Below are 26,151 nucleotides of genomic sequence, written 5' to 3'. Positions count from 1 at the left end.
AGGCAGCAAAAGGAAGGCAAAATCCTCTCCACTTCTTTTGCCATCTTTACATCACAAAAATAACAGTTCATATCAAAGCAGAAACCCCACTTATCTCCCATTAGCCACCAGGTCTACTGCGGTGAGACCAGTCACATAACTTATTGTCAGCCTTTCAGGGAAGATTCAGCTCAGCAGCAGAGCTAAAGAGAAAGCTGGACTCAATGGACTAATACAGAAAGGGATCCAAAGAAAAAACCTCAGCTCAATATTTATTAGAGGGTGATTTCACCACCCAGACCTAAGTTTTTGGGAGTATTTACATTTTTGGGGGACTTGCATCCCTCTCTAGACTAACAGAACTGCTCCTTTGCTAACTTATGATCTTTGGGTGGCTCATTGTGGATGTTGGAAGTATGTCTGAAGTTAACATCCAGGGACAGAATTAAGTCCTGCTCGCTTCACTTATGCAAAGAACTCCTGGGACATCAGCATATTCAGTCCTACCCACAGTGAAGTCAATGGTGCTATTTCCATGAAAAAATGATTTTGCCTACTCTGATCAGACAAGCAAAGCAAGTATTTGCCTTATCAAAGGAATCAAAAAGGTGAACAAAAAATGATAAGAGATGTAATTGTTATTTCACAGGTAGTTAATGTCACTCTGCAAGTCGGAATTTATTTCTGTAAATGCAACACAATAAAAAAACCCCACTGTTTGTGCAGCAGGAGCACTGGAATGATTGCCAGCAGACAAAATGAAGGATTTTAGATGACACTGTAATAATATACTTCACAAAATATACATTTGGTTTTATGTTCAATTTACACACTTTGTAATGATGACGTTCATTGGTGAGTGGGATATATGCTACATATTGATTTCAACAGGCTACGTGAAATCTGGCAGCTACACTTCATAGAGGCTCGAGCAAATATTTTATTTGATTCCAGTTTTTGCGGGTTCTCCCCTCTTGAAGTCTGCTTTGAATTGCAGATTGAGTGAATTTAAACATGAAAAAATAATCCTCAACTCAGCCTGAACCTCTGAGTTTCACCAGGGCTTGGGAGATGGACCATATGCCAGCATCGGGTTAGCTCAAAAGAATTACATAAAACAGTGGCACCTTTGACCACTACCGAGGGTTGAATTTCAAAGGTGCAATAACACCTAAGGATTCTGTAGATTTAAGTCCTTGCTAACACTCAGCATGGCTTACTTTCAAGCTCTCCTTCCCACTTCCATATACACCCCATCCATTCTGTTAATGCTGACCTTGCTTCTTATATCCACTTCGCACACATCAATCTGTCTTTTATCTGGCTATTGCTCTCCTTTTTAAAGCATAAATCCCATGTGCCTTAAAGAGTGCCCAGTATTTCAGTTAACGTGCATTTTTAACTTGTACTAGAAGCAGAAAAATCACAGGATCAGGTCTTTAGTCTTTACTTCGGCAGCACTTGCTCACTTAACTCCTAATTTCATGAAAAAGAAGCCTAAGAACTAAATGTACTAATCCTGCATACTTTGTCACCTCAGTTTTTGTGTTATTATTGCTCTTCCAATCTCTGGTATCTCAATCCAAGTGCTTCTCTAACATAGCACTGCCTAGCACTCAATTTGGCTTCACATCAAGGGTCAGACACAGAAGTTGTTAGAGAGGGGCTGTGCAAAGTCTTCTACAAAAATCTGGGCACTAAAATCTCCACAAAAGGCAACACTTAAAAGATCTTATTTTTTCTCCATAGTTTTTGCTATGGCCTGGGAAGATACATCTCTTTTCCTCCAGTGTGATGAGCACAAAACACTGAGATCATCAGCAGCTGACAGGTACATTTTAAATACATAAAATCAACAAAGCTGATGGTGCTTCAGAAGACATGGGGAGTGCAACAGAGAAGGCAACACCTCCAAATTTTTCTGGAAGTCTTAATCTAGCTAGGAAAAAAAAAAGAGGAAAAGGATTTTTATCCAGAAGAAGGTTGGGGGAAAAGAGAGACAAGCAGGACAACAGAGGAATGGGATGTGTGACATTGGGTTAAGTCACTTCTCCCCTCTCTACCTGGGCTTCTCTACCCAGAAAAGGAAAGCATTAACACTTCTGCTCCACGAGGTACTGTGTGCTTAATTAAGATTTTGGAGGATAAACTTTCTGCATGAACGCATTCCAGAAAGGCAGGCTCTTATTACTTAAATATTTCGACTAATGATAGTAACTTGAGCATTTTATATATGCTCACTTTTATACCACCTTGCTCTTCCCAAGCTTTATCTGGTAATTTAGAGGGTGTAAGAAACAATAATCCTGTTACTGTTTTTATTAAGGAAGGTCTGTTTTATGATAGCAGTGATATATGACAGATTATGATTTAAGAGGTACACTTTAGGTCAGTTCTATAATGGCTTCAGTGATACCTAAAATCAGCAATTAGTAATAAAATAAGTCTATATGAATAAGGGTCATAGATTTTAGGCATTTACTAATTTACTAGTTCCCCCACTAGGCAGAACGATCCCCGTGGGTGTGCCGGCTCATCAATAAAGGTGATGTTTGCTTTTAAAACCAGAAATGTTGGTTTTAGAAGTTTCTTCAATTAGCCCATTTTCCAGTATCACGGTGGAGTTGCAGTGGGCATAAAGTCAGCAGAAAATGCAGTACTTTACATAATAATGTGATGATTAATGGGCTTCAGGACCATAACTCCATATTCTGATGCACTGATCCTCCTTCTCCTCCCTCCTGGAATTTCTGTCTTGACCCTTTCATCTCTTGTTAGCTACCTTTCCAGAGCTGTTCATTAATCAACACCACTGATCTGATGTGGTCTGTCATATCACATTAGTTAAAACACACATAGGCATGCATTGGTCTGACTCTGCTCTTTACACAACACACCATCACAATATTTCCTTTACCGATTACTTAAATATTATAAACATCAATTTCCTGCTGGTACTTGGTCCTGAAATTTCTGTTTTATATGCTGGTTCCCCACAGGACATTTCTGCCTCTTCCCCCTGGCTGTACTTCTTTCTGCTCAGAGATACCATCACACACCTTCAATGTTCCTTGTTTGTTAGGGGCATTCATATGTCTGACCAGCAAGAGACAATCAGCAGAATATGTCTTTCTCTTCGCTTGAGACCTGGTACCATAGTCTTGTGTTACTTTCTCTTAGTTACTCCTGATTGAGGGGACTCAATTTTTTAGTTAATTGCTATTTATTTTATCCTTGCAATACTCTTTTCCCTGATCTCTTCAGAAATCTGCTTCCTTCTGCCTTTCGTCTGATCCCTAATAATGAAAAAATTAAAATAAGAGCTTCTTGTGAGCTTATTTCTGATTATTCTTATTTGCTGTGCTGGCACAGTGCTGTCTGTCATGAGGCAACGGAAAATAAGAACTTGCTAGTGCCACAGAAGTTAGAATGTCTGATCTTAATCCATGTATTGTGCAGGTGTCTTGAGTAAGGTGGGCTTGGTTTTAAAGGACACTTTCACAATCATGATATATTTTCAGACTGAGCTGTCTAGGCTAAATGTAATTCTTTTTTGGTCACTTCTACAGGAGTAGCATTTTGGGTTAAACTCTTAAAGCAGCAACAAGAAGGAGAAGAAGAGAAGCCGTGTTCGCCACCAACAAATGTGATTTGAGAGTCAACTTACTGCATGAAGTGGGTTATTCCAGATGTATTTTACTGTTTCTTTTTCAAAAGAAGGTATGCCGCCTGACTAGGGTAGACTGTGGCATTTATATTACATGAAGAAGGTTAGGCTGTTGGCTACCTATGGGCAGATATCCAACCACACTGTCTTACAGATCAAGATGGACTGTGATATAAAAACACCTTTCCAACAGAGACCAGAACTTGTGCCAGAGAAAACATAAAAACCTAGCAGTACAGGACATGCTATCAGAATGCCATAGCATGAATTTTTCACAATAGTCAGGGCTTCATTTAGGAGAGGAAACTGCTCATTTCTGTATTCTACTGGGAACACTGTATGTCCACTATCAGTAATTGGGCCTGAAATTCAGAAATTAATTTGTTAATGGATTAGACATTTGCAGAAAGACTGTTTAAAGAGGCTGGACTGCTCTAGCCTGGTAAAGGCCAATTTCCCACAAGGACATCTTTGCAAAAGTACTAGAGAAAAAAATCTCGCCCTGAAGTCCCAGGGGTATTTAAATGAAATCTGGAATAGCAATGTAGTTTGTAGTGAAGTCTACATTATCTTCCCACTTCTTGTCTCACAAACCTTCTATTACCTGCCTGTATCTGTTTCCTTTCCCCTTCATTCACTGCCTTTTATCTGATACTATAAAATTTCACTTTCCTTAAGCTGCACTTCTTTTCCTAAGTTTGATTTTGGCACTTAGAGTTAGGCATTTTCTAGCTCTCACTTTCACTGTTGATTCTTCTGATACTTCTATTTGGAAGTAGTATTCTGAGTGAAACGGCTAATCCTACCTGAGAGCTAAGGTCCAAAAGGATAACTCTTTTACTGATTTTCCTTTCCACTCCCCATGCCCTGAGCAGTGGTACAAGGCCTCAATACTGAACTTTTGGAAAAGTTCTCTCTCATTTAAGATATAAATTGGGGTGCTGGATATTTTCCATTAATGAAGATCTCATCATGCTTAGTGTGTTGGGTGTATAAACCCCACATTTGCAGATAAATGGGTTAGACGGTGCCCAAGCAGAGTTGTAGTCTGGTCTGTTGGCTGCACCTCGCTTTGGGCAGAGCAGGGTAAAGCAATGTTAGGTGATGTTAAGCATCTGTTTGGACTTTGCACACCTGATTTGAAATTATGAAGATAACTTCCAGGTGGAAGAGGCAGCTAAATGTCAGTAGTTGGCATGCTTTATCAGAGCAGAAGCAGATCACCAAAAGCCCTGATGTAACATTCAGTTAGATATTCAAATAAATACAAAAATCTATGATGCCAGCCTGAAACATGAGAGCATGTCAGACCATGACTTATCTTTTCACAGACATAAAGAGAAGAAACAGTATTGTACATATAGATAGACATACACATATATGGTAACCATATATATATATATATATATGTATGTCTGTATGGTTATATACACAATTACTATTTTCAAATTATCTTATTCTGGCAAAATACCACTGGGTATAACAACATAGAATTCTCTATATTCCTACTATGAAGCCTTCATAATCATGTATGAATGTTGAATGAAACCACACCAAGTCACTGAAGTGGAATGTAACCGATGCAAATATATAAAGAAATTATTTTATTGATGCTGGTTTCAAATACAGAGTAAATAATCTGTGCTCAGTGGAAATGCACCTACATAAGCTTTCCAGGGAACAGACTGATTTGTGGGTCGTGCTTGTATACTGTGAGCATTGTGAAGTCCTGAGTGCTAGTTTTCTAGTATTAATAGTATTAATTAGTATTAATAGAAGCAGTTTGAGAGTATAGACAGCCTCAGGCATTCATGTGCTGATGCTTTAAGCTACAAAGATCAGCATTATTGAACGAAATTCAAGAGGTTAGTGAGAAGAGAACAAGGCAAGAGGTTAAGGCTTTGAAGCCACGCACACTGAAGATGTCCAGCACAATCAGAGTATTGCCTTGTTACCAAGGAGGCGGCACTTGGACAACATCTGGAATATTGTGTCCAGTTCTGGGCCGCTCAGTTCCAGAAGGACAGGGAACTGCTGGAGAGAGTTCAGCGCAGGGCAACAAAGATAACTGAGGGAGTGGAGCATCTCCCGTGTAAGGAAAGGCTGAGGGAGCTGCATCTCTTTAGCTTGGAAAAGAGGAGACTGAGGGGTGACCTCATTAATGTTTATAAATATGCAAAGTGTGAGTGTCACGAGGATGGAGCCAGGCTCTTCTCGGTGACAACCAATGATAGGACAAGAGGCAATGGATACAAACTGGAACACAGGAGGTTCCACTTAAATGTGAGAAGAAACTTCATCACAGCAAGGGTGACAGAGCACTGGAACAGGCTGCCCAGGGGGGTTGTGGAGTCTCCTTCTCTGGTGACATTCATAACCCGCCTGGACACATTCCTGTGTAACCTCATCTAGGTGTTCCTGCTCAGGCAGAGGGATTGGACTAGATGATCTTTTGAGGTCCCTTCCAATCCCTAACATTCTGTGATTCTGTAATTCTGTTAACATTACACTGCCTTGCTGCCTTAAGCAAGGTTCTCACAAAACCAAAGGCATAGTTGTGCTGCAATTACTACCAATGTTTCTGCAACTGAAATATGAGTTGCCATCACTGCAATCACCAGAGACGAAGAAAATGTGTAGAAATTAAATTGTTACAGTAATATATCTGCCTAAGCTACTGCTTTGGCTAGATGAGCCAGATTAGCTCATGACAGATGAGCTTCATGAACATTTCATTGCCAAGGAACCCTGTCAAAATATTGGTGATTTCTCCGAATCTGTTCAACATCATGGAGATGTCAAACGAAATCTGAAAGGACATTATTTTTCAGGAAGAACAAAAACAATGAAAGCAGAAGAAGAGAATGAGCTGAGTTTCTTTCCTCTTCCCCTACACATTGCTTTGATTTCATTGAATGCTGTCCTTGCAAATACTTTGGCATAAACCCTGAAACCCTTAGCCCCATAGGTTTTGGCGAATTGAAGAAAATACTGAATGTCCTCAAAGAACAGATCTCCACAGTTCAGCAACCAGGTTTGCAAACGGGTATTTTTACCTAGATGCAGGGACTGTATAATTTCAACAATTAACACAATTTAATGAAGATTTACACAATTGGCACTGGTTCTGCCATATGGCCTTCCCTCCTGGGCACTATGGTATGGCACTTGATGCATCAGCATCCGGCCACCAACTTTGTACCTTCTCATACTGAAAGCTGATCTCAATCACAAGCCTGAAGTGCACTGTCATGACTATGGAAGATGATACAAAATGGCAACCGACCCAAGTAATGAAATCCTGTTTTTTCATGCCTTGTTGCTTGCAGAAACTATGAGCAACTGTTTACATTCATTTAAAGTATAATTCCATGTAGGACAATGTATTATCACCACCTATAAATTTCAGTGGATTTGATCTATTTGTCACAGTACCACCCCCCTCAAGGAAAACTAGGAAATGAAGCCTTTATTCATATATCTGGTTTTCTCAAGCACCAAGAACCAGGTTATCAAATAGATAACAGAAAAATTCAACACCCTTCCCCTCCCCAAAAAATCTTAGCATCATCTTGATGGAATTCTTCACTGTTACTGAGCTTTAGTTATGTGACTTGTTTTATAAGGAAAGGAAGAAACTTGCAAGATTTCTACCTGCCTTTGTTAGAGGAAGATTTATATTAAAAATCATGTTTGCATGCTTTCTCGGGGGCAAGATCTGAGACAAGGAATCTGTTTCTTAGGTTTTAAGATTCATAACATCACTGCCTGAATGCTGAGCTAAACAATGATGTTACTGACAGTCAGAAAAAAACACTCAAATGATTTTGAATATTTTTCTTTGTTTTGGATGACTGTCTCCTGTCCCTGAAGATTTTCCTTGCAAGTCAATCATTAAAGAGTCAGTAACTAACACAGTGAAAAAACGAGGTAAAAAGCACCATGAACATGTTTTCCCATGCCATTCTTCCCATGTGCTTGCTGCCTTTGGCCTCAAACTATACAAATGAAAGCTTGTTTGATTTATGTCAAAAACTATATATAAAATATCACACAGGTTCCACAGAGAAACAGAGTCACTCTGGGCTTTGGTTTCATTATCCATTGAGGAATAACTGACTACAGCCTTGAGTACGTAGAACTGATCAAAGCATTTGCTTCCTTACAAGCAAAGAGAAACCCACTGTAGATTTCCTGTTTCATGCTTCAGTGCCAAAACACAACGAAAAAAGTTGTAGATGAGCACGTGAATTTTTCTAAAATATTGTTAATCAAATCTGATAGTTATGCATATTTGTGAAACTCATCATTTGAAATGTCAAGTCATCGACAGCAATGTGTCCTGAGGTGTGATGTATATTTCTGATAATTATTTGTGCATCAAAACAGGATCTTTCTTAAGTGTGCCTGAAATGTAGATTAGTCAGTACCAGCTACATCATTCAGACCTGGGTTTTAAATACCCTGTGCCACGAAAGCACGGAGTCAGGACATGACTGCAATGCCATTTTTTAAGGCACTCTGAGTTATTTTTCACTTTCCTCCTAAAACTGTATGCAGTGTGGCTGATGGAGAATGATAACTAACATTAATAGTAGCTGAAGTGATTTCTACTCTGTACAGTATATACAGCATGATGCATTAAGGAAAATAACATTGTTATTCTTACTCCAGTATTAACAGACGATAAACTCTTGGGATTTATTTGAATTCAGTATTCAGCTCTCTTCTGTGGCTCTCAGAGGCTACTTCTCTGGTCATTTCAAAACTTTCTTGAGTGAAACTGAAGCAGTTGGCTCTGTTATTGTTGAAGTTCTGCTAACGTAGGAGGGCTGTCTCCTGAGTGCTAAAAAGACCATTTCCAAGTCTTCAGCGTCTTCTTACTTGACAGCAGAAGTTACTACGCAGAATGGTTTAGATGACACTGAAATGAAATTTTACAGGAGATCCACAGTCTTCCAAGAGGAGACATGGTAAGGAATAGCAGTGACTTGATGGGACCCGATAACAACTTCCCCACCTTTTATTTCTGGAAGGTGACACTCTGTAAATAAGCACCACACTGGTGTTCACTTTGGTATTTTGGACACAACTCCTTTTCCTATCAGGAAAGAAATTCTGTGAAGAGGAGATTTGATCTTTGACTGCAGACAATCTGGCAGCTACCTTACTCCTGGTATCTCCCAACAACATTTTTTAGAAGAAAATGGCCCAGATGACCAAAATTATGAAGGCGCTTGCAGATATTCTGATCTCTGCCATGACTAGCAAGAAGGACCATAGGAGACAGATCAGGAATCTTAGCTGTAGGGGAGCCCAGAGCTATTCTAGTTCAATCAGATCTCACAATTTGCTCTAATGAAGAGTGCTGGCAGAAGTTCAAAGCTACTCCAGGTCTTGACTCTCCCTCCACATTACTATAAAAATGACTGTAGAAGTGCTAACTGCAGAGGAGCCAAAAGTTGTTTTGGTTCCAGCCTTTCCCAGCAGGAGTAACTGAGAAAATAGAGTAGGAGTGCTGGTTCTGCTCACAGCTCCCTCAGCCTCCTGCAGAACACCAGAGACGTTGCTGGGAACACGGCAAAGTGTGCTCAGTGCTGTCCCACCTCACAGCTCCTGCAGCCTCAGCTGCTCCCTGCAAATGCTGCTGGTGCAGATGGACTGGCTCGGTAACTCCAGAAGTCTTCAGAGTTAGCATTAACCTCCTCTGCTGATAACGCTGCTGATGTTTGAGAGGCAGCAGGTATCAGGACGATGGCTGAGTTCAGCCAGCATTGATTTCTTCAGGCTTTTGTCTGTGTCTGCTTTCTGTCTCGTTTGGAGGTGGTTACTGTTACTACACGTAGCATGAATCATGTCTCTGTTGAAAAACAGAGCTTCGATTGTCTTACATAACCCCTGGTAACTGCATGTCTAATAATAGCGAGGCATTTCCAGGTAGGGAATCTGTCTGTGTCCCAGACCCAGACACATGCACACACACACACACATATTCATATTACTTTTTACACCTCACTTCTGGGAAGGAGTGAGCTTTTAACATGCAATATGACAGTTCTGAGCTGTAGGACCTGGCAACTATTATTTTAAAATGCCATTTTTCACTTATTGCCTTGAGAAACCAGGCCGATACATGCAATTTGCTTCACAGCCCAAGCAGCAAGAGGGAGCAAAAAGAAAACCCGACAGCACTGTTTGGTTTTGAGAGAGCATTGAATGGCAAAGACCATGGTTGGATCCTGACCTGAATGCTTGACTCTTTCTAGATGTGAACTCTCCTTCTGTCTCGCAGAGAAGTACCACATTTTGACAAAGTCGGTACTTCTCACAGTTCTGACAAACCCCTATTTTTACCACCCCTCAGTTGCCCCCTTGGAAAAGTAAAGGGCAATATGCAGGTCCTTCATTACTGCAAGGCTAATAGATATAATGCTGCAAATCAATACTGAGATCTTAAAATTAAACTTTGTAAATTGAAAATATTATTCATATTGTAACCCATGAGTGGTCCACAGGAAGAAGGAGTTTCTGAAGATTACTATGGTGTCATAAAAATTGTGAACTTTTATTCAGTAGGTCCAGGAAGGAAGTCTTGCTGCTAATATTGCTGCTGTTCTGTGAGATGCTGAACTGCCTGTCCTCTTGCCAAATGGGACAAAAATTTGCTGTAGAGAAACACGCTAACAGGTCCATCAACTTCAGTATTGTGATTCTAGTTAATAACAAACACAAGACTCTTCAAAGGGAAAGAATCATAGAACCATAGAACATCTCAAGTTGGACGAGATCTATAAGGATTATCAAGCCCAACTTGCTTCTCCTCACAGGCCTACCTGAAACTAAATCACTTGACTAAGATTGTTGTCCAGATGCTCCTTGAACTGACAGGCTTGGTGCCCTGACCAAGGCTTGCTCCCCCTCCCTGGGGAGCCTGTTCGCAAACAGAGTGGTTGTAGACTGTTCAACAAGGGTTTCCAAAGAAATCAGTTCCTTCTGACCTCTCTTACCATCAATCAGCCTACCTGGGCATCTATACTTGGATTATATGGTATTACCAATTTAAGAGCCAGACTTCAGCCATTCCAAACGTCTATATTCTCTCAGCTTAAGAGGTGGATTTGAGCCAGGGATTTGAAAGTCAATTTGACTTCTGGATTTGTTCAGTTCTGAGAGTTCAGTTTAGGTTCATCTATTCACATTGTGGGAATGTAATAAACAGTTAAAAACTTAACTGATGATGTAATAAAAAAATGTTCTTCAGTTTTTATTTCTAAATCTATTATCTTTATCAGCTCAGATAATCTTTCTTGAAAGTTCGCTGGAAGTATTTGAACACAATAAACCTTAGTGGATCAGATGTCAGATTCTGGTTCTAATGCCTACTTCTGACCAAGGCATACCGCATAACCAGTCAGTATCTCAGTATCTATGGGCAATAACTGACAATTTGGTATTGTTATTATCGGATCAAGCATCTTGCTTATTATGAGTCCCTGGATCCATAAATCACCTTACAGTAAAGTCAGAACTGAATTAAACCCAAATTGTGTTTGAATTCACAAATTGACTGGTCTGGCCAACAACTGCAGACTGGCTTTCACAGATGCCCTCCACTAAGTTAGTCCGTAATACTCATACAATCTCAGACAGATTTCTGTGGGTGCAACAGGGGAAAAAAATGGACTGATAATTTTATTTGTTATCAAATAAAAACCTATGGTTCAGCAGCAACAAGCCTACTGTGAAAAGTCCAAACACCCAAGCAAGTGAAAAAAAAAATCAAACACGAAACCTGCTGAGTTGGAAACTGTAGTTTATCAGTATCATGCAGTCATGATGAGCTGACTGTGTTACTGCCCTAGGGTAAGAAGTTCTTACCTTTTCTGTAGGAAGTCAAATTAATTTGCCTTCAGTATCTAGTAATCCCCTTGTCAAGCAGTAAGAATTCAGATAGTGACTACTCTGTGTTACAACATACTGTTTAGAAATTCGAAAGACAGAGAGAAACTAATGGAAACCATAGATCATGCATCAGTTGCTGAACTTGCAACATTCCTTCTAGAAAAACAGTGTTAATATTTTAATTGCTGATCATAACACTATGTCCCAGATTCTGGCTAAGCATCTGAGAACACAATGGATCTTCTGCATTCAGACTATTTTTATTAGGATTGAAACTCCTGCAGGAAACACTTTCACTGGTGGCCTCCTAAAGGGTTAAACAAAAGTTGGACTCAGGTTTACAAAGCCATCTGAACTGGCTTCAAGTAGACATGAAACATCGATGCATCTGGAAAATGGGAGCTTGCAATTGACTGTTCTGTACCATCTGCTCTCAAGAACATTTTCTGCTTGGGAGTTGCATAAGCAATGAAAAAAGGGACAGAAACAACTTCCTGTACCGTGTTTTCGGTCACTTGTAATGACGCATTACCAAGTAAACCAGCTAAATGTGCACAACTGTGCCTTACTCCAGATGACAACATGTATTATATAAGTGCAATGCCTGACAGAAAGATGCTTGTTTTAAGATATCACGACACAAAGAGCACCCAAGGGGAAATATTCACTATATGTGGGAGTTGGGGGCAAGTGCCAGGGAGAGAGTTTTGCCTCCATCTCGAAAGACCGAGTGCAGTTCAGAAGACAGAAAAATCAAAACCAGCACTTTCTTCAGATTACGAAGTAAAATGACAGAACTTGTTGCATCTCCTTCTGTACACGGGAGTTTAACTTGTAGTGAATGTAAGCTTTTTGTTGTTATTTAATGTCACTTTAATGCATTTTAGATTCAAAATTATTCTTATCTCAAAAGCTTTTAAAAATATCATTTGTTTAGACTTGCTTTGTTTGCCTGTTGGGAAGCCATGGCCTGATTTAATCTTGTATTGTGGCATAAATAAAACAATATCCACAGGAATTAGAATAGTTTAACCAGAATAAAAATATCTACCTCTCCAAATGTGTCCCAAGCTTTTAAAACTGTGTATGTATGTATGTGTTGGCCTCTTTCTCTTTCCAGTGACTGCACTAATGGAATTGAATGGAGACATATGGGGAAAGCCGAGTAACCATGCAAATTCAGGGAACCAGTGAAGGCAAAGGGGAATGGAAGTCTAGACCGAAGCAGGATGCCTAGCTACAGGAAGGTAGTTTGCCTCTTCTTTGGTGGATTTTTGACGCTAAAGTCAAGATGAGTTTCCCTGCTAATGAACAGACTCAGGCTATCAGTCCACAATCACTACCACGGGATCACTCAGTAGTATAGATCCAACCTGGTTTGGGCACAAGCACATGATCATGTTGCTATCAAATTAGCAAGAGTTTGTGTTGCTGCAAGAGAACAGACGATATATAATCTAGCCTGAAGTCAGAGTGGCGCAGACAGGTGATATCTGATCTGGCATAAAACCTGCCATATGAAGTTAATTCATTTGTTCTGAAAACATTCAAACCAGTATGTGAATTCATCCTAGATCAACACTTGGTGTTATATGGCTACAGTGTTTTTGATAGGGTGTTATGACCCAGATCCACCATGCCATCAAACCACAGCTTCAGAAACCATTTGCCCCAGAGAGTTTTCATGGAAACAACCAATTCTACCAATCTAGAGGGTAAATCTGGGGGTGCAAACAGTTCTGGGGCAGACATACTCCCACCCACCTGAGAAGCAGACCGTCCTTGCAAAGACTACCCATGTAAGAATAAAGGGGTCCATTTCCACATGGATTTTTCCTAGATAGTGGAACCTGTAGTCTAGAATTGGCAGGACTATATTATTCTCAGGAGACCAGCCCACCTCCAAGAAAATACCTCAGCCTGTGGCAACAGCATCTCAGGTTAATGAAAACTGGTTTACTTTTCGGCTGAATTAAGCAGGTGCACAGTTCACACAGGTCACCTCTGCATGGAAAGGAACATAAATAAGTTTTCTGTACCTATGATTCATTAATAGCAAAACCTGTTTCATATCCTCTTTGCTACAGCATCCTTTCTCTGCCTCCTTTGCCACCTAGCCTGCTTGCTGACTCCAGTGCCTTACACCTCCAGCCATCCAAAGGACACCATATTAAATTTTGTTCCTAATTACACCAGCAAGTCTCCTCTGGTTTTTGTGGAAGTTGCATCTTCATAAACAAGAGCAGAATTTGGCCCTCTGTCTTTTCAAAAGGAAGACTAACGATCAAATAATTTTCTCACATCTCTGTTTGCACTTTCACAGTCTGGTTACATTGATTTGTGTCTCATAAGTAGACATTTCCTTTGTTGGTTACAAATCAATGTTATAGACCTAGCCTGCCTGCACATTTTCCCCTTCCCTCTTACTGTGTGAAAAACAAAGTGCAGTATCAATTCTTCTTGCTTTATAAATGTGAACTTCCTTGACGAAGCACAAGAGAGAAAAGCAAATAAAATTCCAGCTCTCCCTCGAAAACCAGGAAATGTCTGTGCTTAAATTTCTAATTACTGAGATGCTTTATGGTATGATAAACACCTTTATCATTCCAGTCCTGCCACGGCTTTGTTAACCTAGTTATAATCTTCTTCTTCACATACTGCACGATTTCCCATAGCAGCCATTGTGGCATCACAGACAGCTATGACTTCATGGCATGAGTAAGGAAAAAAGAGGCAAAGGTTTTAGTCTGCAGGTCTGAGCTGCCACACAAGTCTCCTGGAAAGGATGGAAAAGAAAAGGTTTGCACTTGGTGCCTCAGAGGCAATGAGCTTTTCGACTGGAGTATGAAAATACAACAGTGAAGATAGCTGGGTATTTTACTACAAATGGATACACGTGATCATAGAAAAGGACTAGTACGAAACAGAGCCATCAATCAGATTATACGAAGTGAAAGAAGGTACAGGTGTAAATGTGGAACATTGCAGTTTGATTTGCCTTTATTAAAAGGAAAAAAAAAGTTAAAATAAAAAAGAGTAAAAGCAGTCTTGACTCAATCTCATCAATTTTAATAATATGAAGAAGTTTAGTAAGTGACAGTTCTACCCATTTGATGGAAAACTCATGGCTGCCAAAATAAAAATAGAAATACATTAGAGCTGGCATCAATAATAATAATAGTAATAATAAGGTTTAAAGGATGTGAGATCAAAAGGGAAAAGAAAAATTTTACAAATATGAAACAAGGCTTGCTACGCTGCCATCACCACCATCAAAGAGCATCTTTGGAAGTCAAAAGCGAATTTTATTTATTTTAAAGAACAGCACTAGGAAATCAGGAAATCTGGGTCCTAGTTACACTGCTTCTGGGGAATCTATGCTTGGCCTTAAGAAAGATATTTCAGTGCTTTGTGCTTCAGCCTCTCTGTAAGGCCAATCAAGATAATAACAGATCAACTTCACAGACATTTTATAAAGCTAACTCATGGGAGCTGAGAAAACACTTTGAGGTCTTTATGTAGAAAGTGTTATATGGAAGGAAAGACAAAAAGGAATTTGAAGATTTGGGAAACACTTGAAAAAGAGATTCTTCACTTTTACCATCTCCCGGAAATCACAGGAGAGGAACAAATCACTTCCTCTTTTGGATTTTATTTCCAAAGGAAGCTTAAAGCTTCAAGGGAGCCCTGGCTTTGCTGTGCACTTGCTCAGCCTTGCTCCCCACTGGACTGCAACACTGCAACACCATAAGCATGTACCCCCTTCCCAGTGCAATAACACTGTGCTACTGGCCTGGTGGAAAGAGAGACGAGGAGAAGTTCTGACTACTTGGACGGCTGGCTACGTGCACAGCCTCTTGCCCATAGCAGTTCGGTCAAGATGCCACAACTGTTACTATAAAACTTTGGGGACCAAACATTCTGTCTCTCTATTCTACCAGTCCCCAACCATAGGCATCAGCCTGCCTTGTTTGTGTTTAAAATGGACCTGGATTTCTAAAACTTTTGAGTATTGTAGTAGTAGATATGGTGGAATAGCCCTTGATAGACTAAATCCATAAACTAGCTTAGGAAGAAAGACAGATCCAAAACGAGAACACTAAAGTTAAGAGAATTATAAAAACACAACAACATTATTTTGATTTGATACAACTTTTCCAAACCATTTTACTTAGATGTGAATGGAAAACAGAAGATTTCAAGCTGCCATAATTCAGATCTGCAGAATCAAATCTGTTCATCAATGTTTTGGTAGCACCCACCATTGTCACAACTCTTGTCTCTCATAGGAGTTAGTCCTAAAGAAAGAACTCAGGAGAGGGAACTGCCTAAATGTGAGTTACCTTACAGATTAAGAATATCATCTACCCCCAAACCCAAGCAGTGACATGTTACCAATTCAAAAGGACTATCACAACCACGCTCATCTATAGGATGGAGAGAACTCAATATACATTTCGGCGCAAATATATTTATAGCTGTTTGTTTACAGCATATGGTGCCTTCCACTGTATTCTGCATATTTTTCTTATCTTGCATTATCAAAGTTAGCAGATAGAGGAAAGGTATGTATCTTTTTCTTATCTTATCCTGAACAGGCTTCACTAACAAGGACATGAATTCTGTCTTTTCAATACTGAGCTGCAATTAGCACAAAGGTCACAGCAGCACGGCTACCCGAGGGTTTTCACACTGGAGCTACGCATGAACCCAAAGCATTTCGGGACATATGGAAATGTATAAGATTTTTTTTTGTCTCCATATATGCACACCAGGATATTTAAGGAACAAACAACATGAGAACATAAGAATGAGAAAAACAGTTATTGTAAGTGTAACAGTGATCCAAATATCTAATTACCACATGGACAAAATAGGTTTACCTGGTGGTGAGCACTGTGGAGAGAAACGAAGTCTGTCCTTTTACATTTCATGCATTTTAAGAAGCTGCTCAGATTATTTGTTTACTTTAACCTGATGTCAATTCTGTTGACAGTAAGGGCTAGAGCAAAATTTTTACTGGAATACAAATACCTTCAAAAATTCCAAGGTATCTCAACATAGTTTTTGTTTTGTTTTGTTTTGTTTTGGTTTTGTTTTTTTTTTTAATATTGTTACATGGATAAACATCAAAAGGTAAAACATCTGGGTTCAAGTCACCCAAAGACTGGGGAGAAGAGTGCTCAGACTGCATTTTGCTGCAGGTGCATGTTACTTTAAAACCTAGTCTCCTGAAGACTCATTACAGGAAAATACAATTCACTTACCCTAACATTTTCAAAGAAGCCTTGGATGAACTTAGGTAGCTGAAGGTGAGTGTCAGTATTTGCTACACATTGGAGCAAGTAGCCTCAAAATCTCAGCCCACCAGATTGGCTCCAAAAACCTGAACTATTAACTGCCGTATCAAAAACACATGTACCATGAGAGGATTATACTGAGTTCTGTGACACCTACACTTTAGGCTAAAGAGGGAGCAATGGGCTTGAAGGAGCCTAAAAGGAAAATGAATGAATTCAGATCAATGGAACAGGCCTGCAGGCTGCTAAAGAGGCTCTTAGAAGAGCCACAGATGATGGCCACAGTCTAGACCGAACACACACAGAGAGACAAGTCAAGACAAATCAGCACCACTAAAAGCTAAGTAATCACATCACATAACAGCAAGATACAGCAATAGTCTCTCTGTCTCTGCTCTGAGGTGAAATCACCTGGAATGTGACATTTGTTTCTGGGCACCTCCTCATCAGACTGATTGGAGAGAGTTCAGAGAAAAGCAACATAACTGACCAGGGTGGTGGAAAGACTGAGCTGTTAGGTAAATAAATGAAGAGCCATATCTGCTGAATATAATGGAAAGGTGCAAATGCCAAAAAAACCAAACCAAACCAAACCAATCAAAAAACAACAACCAAACAAAAAACCCCAACAAAAACAAACAAAGAAACAAAAAAAAGCCACCAAGAAAACAAGAAAAAGAGAAAGAAGAGACGGTAACTAATAATAAAATGGTGTATGGATGAACTAAGGACCAGTAACATAAAGTTGAAATTCCAGGGAGCAAATAGTATAAGCCTCAAGAGTAGTCTCCTTAGGGATGGAACTGAAGGTTGACTGTGTATTTAGAACTGCCCTAGACAAAACACTAGACCTGTGATGCACAAACCATCCTTCATTGGCCCTGGGGACATGGGCTGAGCAGGTCTTGATTGTTTTTCCAGCTTGATGACTCCAAGGTACACTGTGTTTTTCTGGCCTAAAAACCATCCGTAAAAATATGGAAACCCATGAAACACACTTTGGCAGGTTAGATGATGATTAACCAGAAGGAGACTAAATTCATATTCACTGGATAATTCTGTGAATTAGACAGAGTTTTATTTGAAGAAAGGAGTAAAACAGCAAGGAGCAAACCCTAGTGAGTTGAGGAAAAGGCTCTTTTAGCATCAGATGACACTATGTGGAACAGCCACACAGCAGAGAGGATAATCCACTGCATAAAAAGAGAGCAGCATGTATCGATCAGGCAACAAGATGTGACAATGGAGTTGGTGAAATTACTTTAAAGAATATGTGACCTCCTAAAGCATGAATTGGCCAGCTAGTCTACAGCGTGTTTAAATACTTGCATCATAAATCCAGAAACCTGACTGTGCAAAAAGGGAGATAGATTCTCTCTATAAAGCACCCAAAGAAAGTCAATGATGACAGAGTGAGTCTTGCAGTCTTCCATACTATTAAACCATGGATATAAGCCTATAAAAGAAAAAATAATACTCCCCTTATTTGAGTATTAAAACATTGCAAAAAGCTGCATAAACAGACAAAATGTACCACAGAGCCATGCAGGGGATTGCAGGGGAGGGAACGCAGGAGTCTGGACATGATGAGATGAAAAGCTACTGTCACTTCCCATTCGTAACCCCTCCAGCAGCAGGGTGTGCAGACAGGAAAACCACTAGCTAAACCTGAGACAGAAAGGTTATTACATAAAGCAAATCAGATCCTGACCAATTTCAGCCTGCACTGGAAATAATCCTCAGCTTTTTAAACTGGAAAGTAGAGAGCTTACAGGTGAGAAGCAAAGGGAAGGTAGAGACAGAGGAATCAACTTGTTTTTCAGCAAAGACAAACTCTTTCTTTACAGCAGTGGTGTTATCAAAGAGAAAAAATAGGTTAGTGGTATATTCATGTGAGTGACATCTGTTAGTCTTTTTATATTTTTTGGAACTGGGGAAAAAAGACAACCCGCTTTGGACCAGACATGGTAACTGATTTAACTGCCCTGTGGCCTTACATCGGAGGGGCTACTTCAGATTTGGTGATGCCATGTGGCCATGCAGCACCCTGACAATGCAGCACCCTCCTGACACTGCTAGCTCCGTCTTTGGTCTTGTGAGTACAGTTCTGCTGCCTGTGGGGGTCCTTCCATGATGTGGAGGAAAAACACCGCAGGAAGTTTCAGGTGACTTTAGACAAAGTTTATCTTTGCCTCTGAGTTAATCTTCTGATAACCTTCCTTACTGGTCAAATGTGACATCTAGAAGACTTTTTCCCTTTGTTTTACCTTTGGGAGCACAACCTCAAATTCAGCATTAAAATACATTTTTTGGAGAAGCGGAGCTGTTTGTACCAGCAATGGTGCTTCCTGCACAAAATGGCAAACACAAATGCAGTACTGACTACTTTGCAAATCATGCCCTGAGGCTGAAGGTCCAACGAAACAGTGATTTCAGAAGCAATATCAGCTAAGCTATTCTCATTACCCCCCAGACCACTGCAAAAAGTTACTTCGTGGTCCTCGCAAAAATCCGTAATTGAAAGGAAGATTGGCTGTCTCTGATCATCACCTGACCCTACAAACAGCTGTGCTGGCACGAGTGGGCAGTTGTGCAACATGTTGGCAACTCTGAGCAGCCAAAGAGAGAAATACGTTCAACTGGTTTGGTCCCTGAAGCCCATATATCGACAAATCACAGCCTGTGCACCTTATTAGCTTTCTGCAGTTCCTTGCTAACTGATTGTATGTACCTGTGCAGCTGCAGAGCCAAATATAGCTTCTTTCAAGAGAACAGAAAGGAATCCCTGCTGAGTCTGACAGAAGACAAGCCCACAGTGTGTCTGCTTGGTGCCGGGGAGTCCAGTGACAAAGGTGGCTTGAGGCTGTGTGTCTTGTATCCAGCTGATGCACATTGATAACTTGACCTCTACACTTACAAGATCCGTGTAGTGTTTCATTGCTTACCTCAGCTTCTACAGGCCCCGTATCCTAAAACCCCATGTATGTCACAGGGGATCTTCCAAGCAGCTGACGGACAAAACACTTCTGACAGTCATTCTGGCTAGGATAACTTTAAATATGAGGAGGAAATACAATGCTGCTCACTCCCCCAAGTGCCAGCTAAATTTAAAGTTAATACTGTAAGTCCTTGTAGATAGGATGCTCTAATTACCTTCAGCCTGTCCAAACCAGCAGTCCTAACTTTATGGGTACTGCTGATGTGACTGACAGCTGATAGCTTTTCTAAACACCAAGCACAGCCTTGCAGTCACTAGCAACTCAAACTGCCCAAAATGGTGTGATTTTTATCATTTTGACAATACTTAGGACAACTTTCTTTAAGCATAAAGGGATTTTAAAGATTTATAAAATGAGCCCACCTAGAAGTTTGATGTGTATATGTAAACTGACATTTAAAATCACATACAAAGACTAGTCTGACTTTGCCTTATACCAACATTAAAAAAGGTCTCTCAGCTCATGGAAACAAGCTTGGCCCTCATTTTCTCAGTTTACATAGCCTCCCACTTAGTTCCCTCGCACACTCTCCCTCGTCCCCAAAGCCTGAGAAAATAAATAGGGCTCACCCCCCAAAATATTACAATCTTTGACTTCATCTGTGGAAGGGTACATGAATGTGGTAACCAGTGAGACAAGGCATGCAAGAGAATCAACAGCTGAGCCGATCAAAATAATTCAGCTGTTAAGAAAGAGACCCAGACCCATAAAGCCCCTCAAAGGTCAGAAAGCATCTCCCAGTTTATGCTTGAGAACGACCTGGAAGTTGTTGTCATTCAGAGAGTGCAAATATATTAAAGTCCTTGGGAGAAAAAATACTACGCAAGCAAGAACTTGCTCTGTATATGAGCTAAAGTTTTCAAACCGTCCCCCACAGATATAATCATAGTAAGATCCACAACGAGAAAGATCTTGTTACAATTCCCCACCAAATACTAATGTAAACAACACCATGCTTCTATATTCAGAACGCATCTACATCCCTGACAAGTCTTCTAAGATTTCTGAGACCAGAGCAACAAAAACCAGTCAAATGCAAGTAGGTCATAATTTCCACATAGAAGTATCTTAACATCCAAAAGGTGCATTAGGACTTTTTTCTTCTGGCTCATAAAGTGTTAGGTACTAGAATACCTAATCTCTAATTTATGTGTGATTCAGCTCCTGCTAAAATTAGAGATGCTGGTGGATCCAAATGGGAGGCTAGGACATTTCAAGAAACTCTTTAGCCATTATCAGGCCTGGCTGGCTAGGGTACATAAAGATGCTTTTTTCAGCTCTAACCCATGAAAACTATGGTCCTGCTGGAATGGTCCCTTTAGTAGAGATCTGCACACCTTCCCCTGTGTATCTGACCTTCTGTATACTGTCGGTGTAGGTGCACCTACTGCTGGTGCAACAGATGTTAAAGCAGGAAAACCTTACTCCCAGTGTGGAGGGATTAATGGGGCATTAACATTAAAGTCCCAGTTGTGGCCATTTAAATGCTAACAGCCTTAAGTAAGTTATCCAAAACACAAGCTTGCCATGTGAGCCACTAGAACTTAATTATAGAGCATTTGGGGCCAAAACTTGCCCCAGGATATGCATGAAGTCATCCTGATGATGCTAATGGAAACCCATGTGTTATATGTTAGAAAAGCAACTGGTTCTAAAAAGGGCTATTTTAAAGCAAAATATAACAGGTTAGCTTTACTGAACAGTCCTTTTACTATTTACATTTACAAAAATTAATCACGTCACAAACGCCCGGATTCATCAGCTGGGCTCCAATTTACATTCTTCACTAACATTCCCACAAAATCAGTTAAAGGAAAGCTTGGTTTTAAAGCCTAGCATGTTGAATTAATGTTCTGTTAAATCTGGCAGGGTCTTTATTGACCCTTGTAATTCTCCTTTTGACACTCTTTGATGCACCTTTTCCCATCCAAAGGGTATTTCATGCTCCAGAGATGCTTTTTTGATGAGCAGAGTGTATTTTCACCTTCTCTTCACCTCCCAGAGCAGTATTTCATGGCCCATCATGAGGTGTGCCATTAAACCTAAAGCATGCACACGGCTCCTCTCGCATTGCAGCTCACGGATCTGTTAGACTTCAGATCTGCTGGGCAGCAGCAGGTAAACACAGCTTTTGTTTTAGCAGCTCAGTTACAGCTAAGTGAACATCTGCCCTGGCTGTACACAATAAACCATCTATTTCTGAGGAGTGTAATTGTTATTGCATTTCATTGTCCTTTGAAACTTGGAGCAAGAGACTTCAGCCTGAGGGTCCACTGCAGTCTTTAGGACATTAAAAAACCCCACATGCTTCACTGCTTATTACCATATGCAATTATCGATATCTGTGTAAAATGAAAAAGGAATATCTCACTACCTAAAGCCTCAAGTGATCCACTTGGCATGGGATTCATGCACAAGAAGCAATGGTTATGGTACTTGCTAAATGCAATACACTGAGCAAAACTCTGCTGTCACTTTAAAGATTTTGCTATTCCTATTGACAGGTTAGGGGGCTCTAGAGAAGTGTCTGATCAGACTCTACTTTTCAGCTCTAATGAACCTTTCAGTAAAGTGGGAGCTGAGCTGGTTCCATCTGCCACTTCTCTTGTAAGCATTTTACTTGTGGAAGTTATAGGCCTGTTCATTCACATCCAACCCCTTGCCTCCCCCAAAAAAAGACTTTTATATCACCATTTCTTCAAAGAATGCATTAGTATTTTTGTTTTATGTCTCCATGAATGGCACAGATGCAACTTTGAAAGCAAATCTGTGGTAAAATTCAAGACAAGAATACAGCACGTATGTGTTCAGAACAGAGTTTCCATGGGATGAACACTGCAAAGTAATTGGTGAGTGATCCAACATCTTAGAATGGGCAATTTGAGGCAACTTCATCTATGTAAACTATCTATAGCATGTAGGGAACACATACATGCATCCATACATGCTTCTGAGAAAAAATACAAAAAATAGCAATTTCAAACTGGCTCCATCTTTTTGAAATACGCTGTACATCTTTTTCCTGCTGTTCCTCCTGGCACCATCAATGTCCCATCCCACCACAGTATCCAGGCTGTAATTCATGTGCTCACCTTTACCTCGTATTTGTTATGACAAACTCTCTCCTCTCACACCCTTGCCTTTCGCTAACTCTGATTTCCTATCTTCTTCAGTTCCTACCACTCCAGAAAAGGCAGGAAGGGGAATGAAGTGTTTGTGGGGGCAGTGCTGGCCATCGCAAATTGATTGACAATGAGCACAGTGCCTGCAAGTGTCGAGATGCTGCAGTTTGTAAAGTGAGACCTCGGTGCCCAGTACACCTTCCTTGACTGTCAGACTGGCAAGGCTCGGGAGGAATCACAGGTTTCCTAATTGCATTTGCGCCTCCACAGAGAGAAAACTCAAATACAGGCTGGTCAGATCTGTACAGATGATGGACAATATTTTGCTCCATTTGGTGCTAGTGTGGGCTCTTCCATTTTTCCCTGGCAGCTTCCTTGTTCCTGAGGACAGAAAGATAAACTATGGTTTTGTATGGATGGGGAAGATGACAAAGAGAGAGAAAAGGATATTCATTACATTTATCAGTGTGACCACTTTCTCAAACAATTCCTGCAATTTCAGGTACTGAGTCCCCTCCATGGGTGCATCTATCCTGCATGGCTGTATCGTGGGTTTATAGACAAAGGTTGTTCTTTTATCCACACAGTCAAATTGGAGCACCTTATTGGTGCTGATCAAACTGTTCACACTCTTCTGACCGGTCTTTGCTTAGAGGCAAGGCATCAGGCAGCATTTCCAATGGCTGTGTAAGTGGCGAGTAGGCTTTGGCAGCCAGGTAATCCAGAGAGAATGCACAGCAGCAGCTGGTCTGGACTCTGAGGCTGACTCAAAAATGATTAAGGTCTCCTTTGACTTCACAGGACAGACCTGTCTTCTAACAGCTCACTTTCTAGTCAAACCAAACACAAAAGCTGACTAAACCAAGATGGCTCACCAAATCTTGGGAATCCCAGTGCCCTTAATGATCTGAGAGAAAGCAGGAGCCATGGACAGTCCTTCTCCCAGGTTATGGGTGGCTCTATGGGCAGGCTTAGTTTACACAGCTCAGTGGCTCACAATTACTGAAATAACAACAAGTTGCTTTCTTCTTTTTTATCGCAAAGTCTCCCGGGAAGCTTGTTTTGCATACAGTGACTCAGAAAACTGCCTGCTAATCTGCACGTACTGTATATCTGTCTGGAACAAGTCAGAGCAATTTGTCCTCTTGTTTACAGCAGCCTATTTATAATGGTACAGAGATGACCCAAGGATACACCAAGTCTCCCTTCCAAACACCCAGAAAGGGGCTTTTCACACTTACCACAAAGCCAAGAAAACTATAGCTCACTCAACTCCTCCTTCCAGTGAAGAAGATCTCCCAGGGCAACAGGGAGCAGAGTGGTTTAGAGCAAGCTAAAGAGCGTTTGTTGTGTCATAATCACAGCAAGAATCCACCTGCCCCAGGATGATACCAGGCCCAAAAGATGGAGGACAAGTGTCCTTGAATACCTGAGGATTACGGTATCCACTGTTACTATTTTCCCCAGAAATAAGTTGCTTGCAAAGGGTAATCTCCTGATGGATGCAGACAGGGGATCTGCATCTTTCAGGATTTTTGTTTAACGGCGTTTAAAGCTCAAAACTGCTAGAATGAAACCTGTAAACCCACAACCTTTCTCTGTCAGACAATTTAATATCTTAATACTATCTGTTTCAGATAGCACTGTATGTTGCATATGTAAAAGTGATAGGCAGGTAACGAATCATATATGTGTATTCTAAATTAATTTTTCACAGGAGTAATTTTAAGTGTCCTACATTAGCATCTCCTGCTGGCTAACCTTTCCTCCCAAGAATTAGATTAACAATTCTCCAACCTGTGTTCCTTCAAATAACTCCTTCTTCTCAGATAAAGAAACAGGTTTTTCCCCTCTGTTCAGACATAATATTTCTCAGAACCACAGAAGCCTGAGGTCCAGTCTTTATCCAAAATTTTGTCTTTACACTCAGGTGCAATTTCTGTTTTGCTGTAGAAGAAGTGCGATGTCACTGCTCTGGAAAAGAGAGCAGGTTTCTTAATCAGACATGTCATCCTCATTTTTGACCCTGTTACTAGACTGAAATTAGTGACTATATAAATATATTTCCCATATTTAATATATAAATATAACATACATCTGCACAGCCACACACCCACCAAACTCCAGCAATATTATACATATTTGTGTATGCATATGTGTGAACAGCTATTCAATCCTGGTTTTATATCTATATATATTTACAGGCATGCTTGTATATAGACTTATACATACATATACTGACATACACGTAAGCATTTTGCACATGTTAAATACTTTCTTCCTAAGCTTTGTGCTGTTTCTTTTCTGATATCTGAAGTATCTGGCTGAATATAAAGAGATAAAATCTATTACCCCTGTAATTACAGAAGTGAGACCCATTATACCTAAAATATTTTTTTTGTAATATATGTATCACTAAAGAACAAAAAACCTTCTTCCTGCATCCTCCTATGTTTGGAGACTGAGCAGCACTGCTTGGAAACAGAGACCACAAATGTCCCAAGCTCACTGCAATAAAACTGTCTGCATCATATCAGGAATATAAGCCTGTCATTTCTACCACAGCACTCTCAATAAGAGGAGAGCAGCAGATACTGACTCTACTGCCTTCGGTCACAAGCTTCTCCTCCACACTGCAATTTCTAGTATCTCAAGCTTCTTAACACTTACAAAGAAAACACTCTTCCCCTGCTCCCTAATTATTCCTTCCTTCCTTCCTTCCTTCCTTCCTTCCTTCCTTCCTTCCTTCCTTCCTTCCTTCCTTCCTTCCTTCCTTCCTTCCTTCCTTCCTTCCTTCCTTCCTTCCTTCCTTCCTTCCTTCCTTCCTTCCTCCCTCCCTCCCTCTCTCCCTCTCTCCCTCCTTCCTCCCTCTCTCCCTCCTTCCTCCCTCTCTTTCTCTTTCTCTTTCTCTTTCTCTTTCTCTTTCTCTTTCTCTTTCTCTTTCTCTTCCTCTTCCTCTTCCTCTTCCTCTTCCTCTTCCTCTTTCTCTTCCTCTTCCTCTTCCTCTTTCTCTTCCTCTTCCTCTTTCTCTTCCTCTTCCTCTTTCTCTCTTTCTCTCTTTCTCTCTTTCTCTCTTTCTCTCTTTCTCTCTTTTTCTCTTTCCTTCCCTATTTAGTTTTTAACAACAGCACATATTCCCCACATGTGGAATATCTGATCATAAACTGAAGTGGTCCAGAGTT

At 40.4% G+C, this 26,151-nt stretch overlaps 1 protein-coding gene across 12 annotated transcripts in view; it reads right to left on the bottom strand.

The window, feature by feature from the left end:
* Window positions 1-26,151, bottom strand: part of ZBTB20 (zinc finger and BTB domain containing 20) — a 512,466-nt gene that overhangs the window by 60,955 nt on the left and 425,360 nt on the right. The window lies entirely within an intron of this gene.

This window comes from Streptopelia decaocto (assembly GCF_964273445.1).
Source record: "Streptopelia decaocto genome assembly, chromosome: 1".
Classification (NCBI taxonomy): Eukaryota; Metazoa; Chordata; class Aves; order Columbiformes; family Columbidae; genus Streptopelia; species Streptopelia decaocto.
This window is presented reverse-complemented; position numbering and strand designations above follow the sequence as displayed.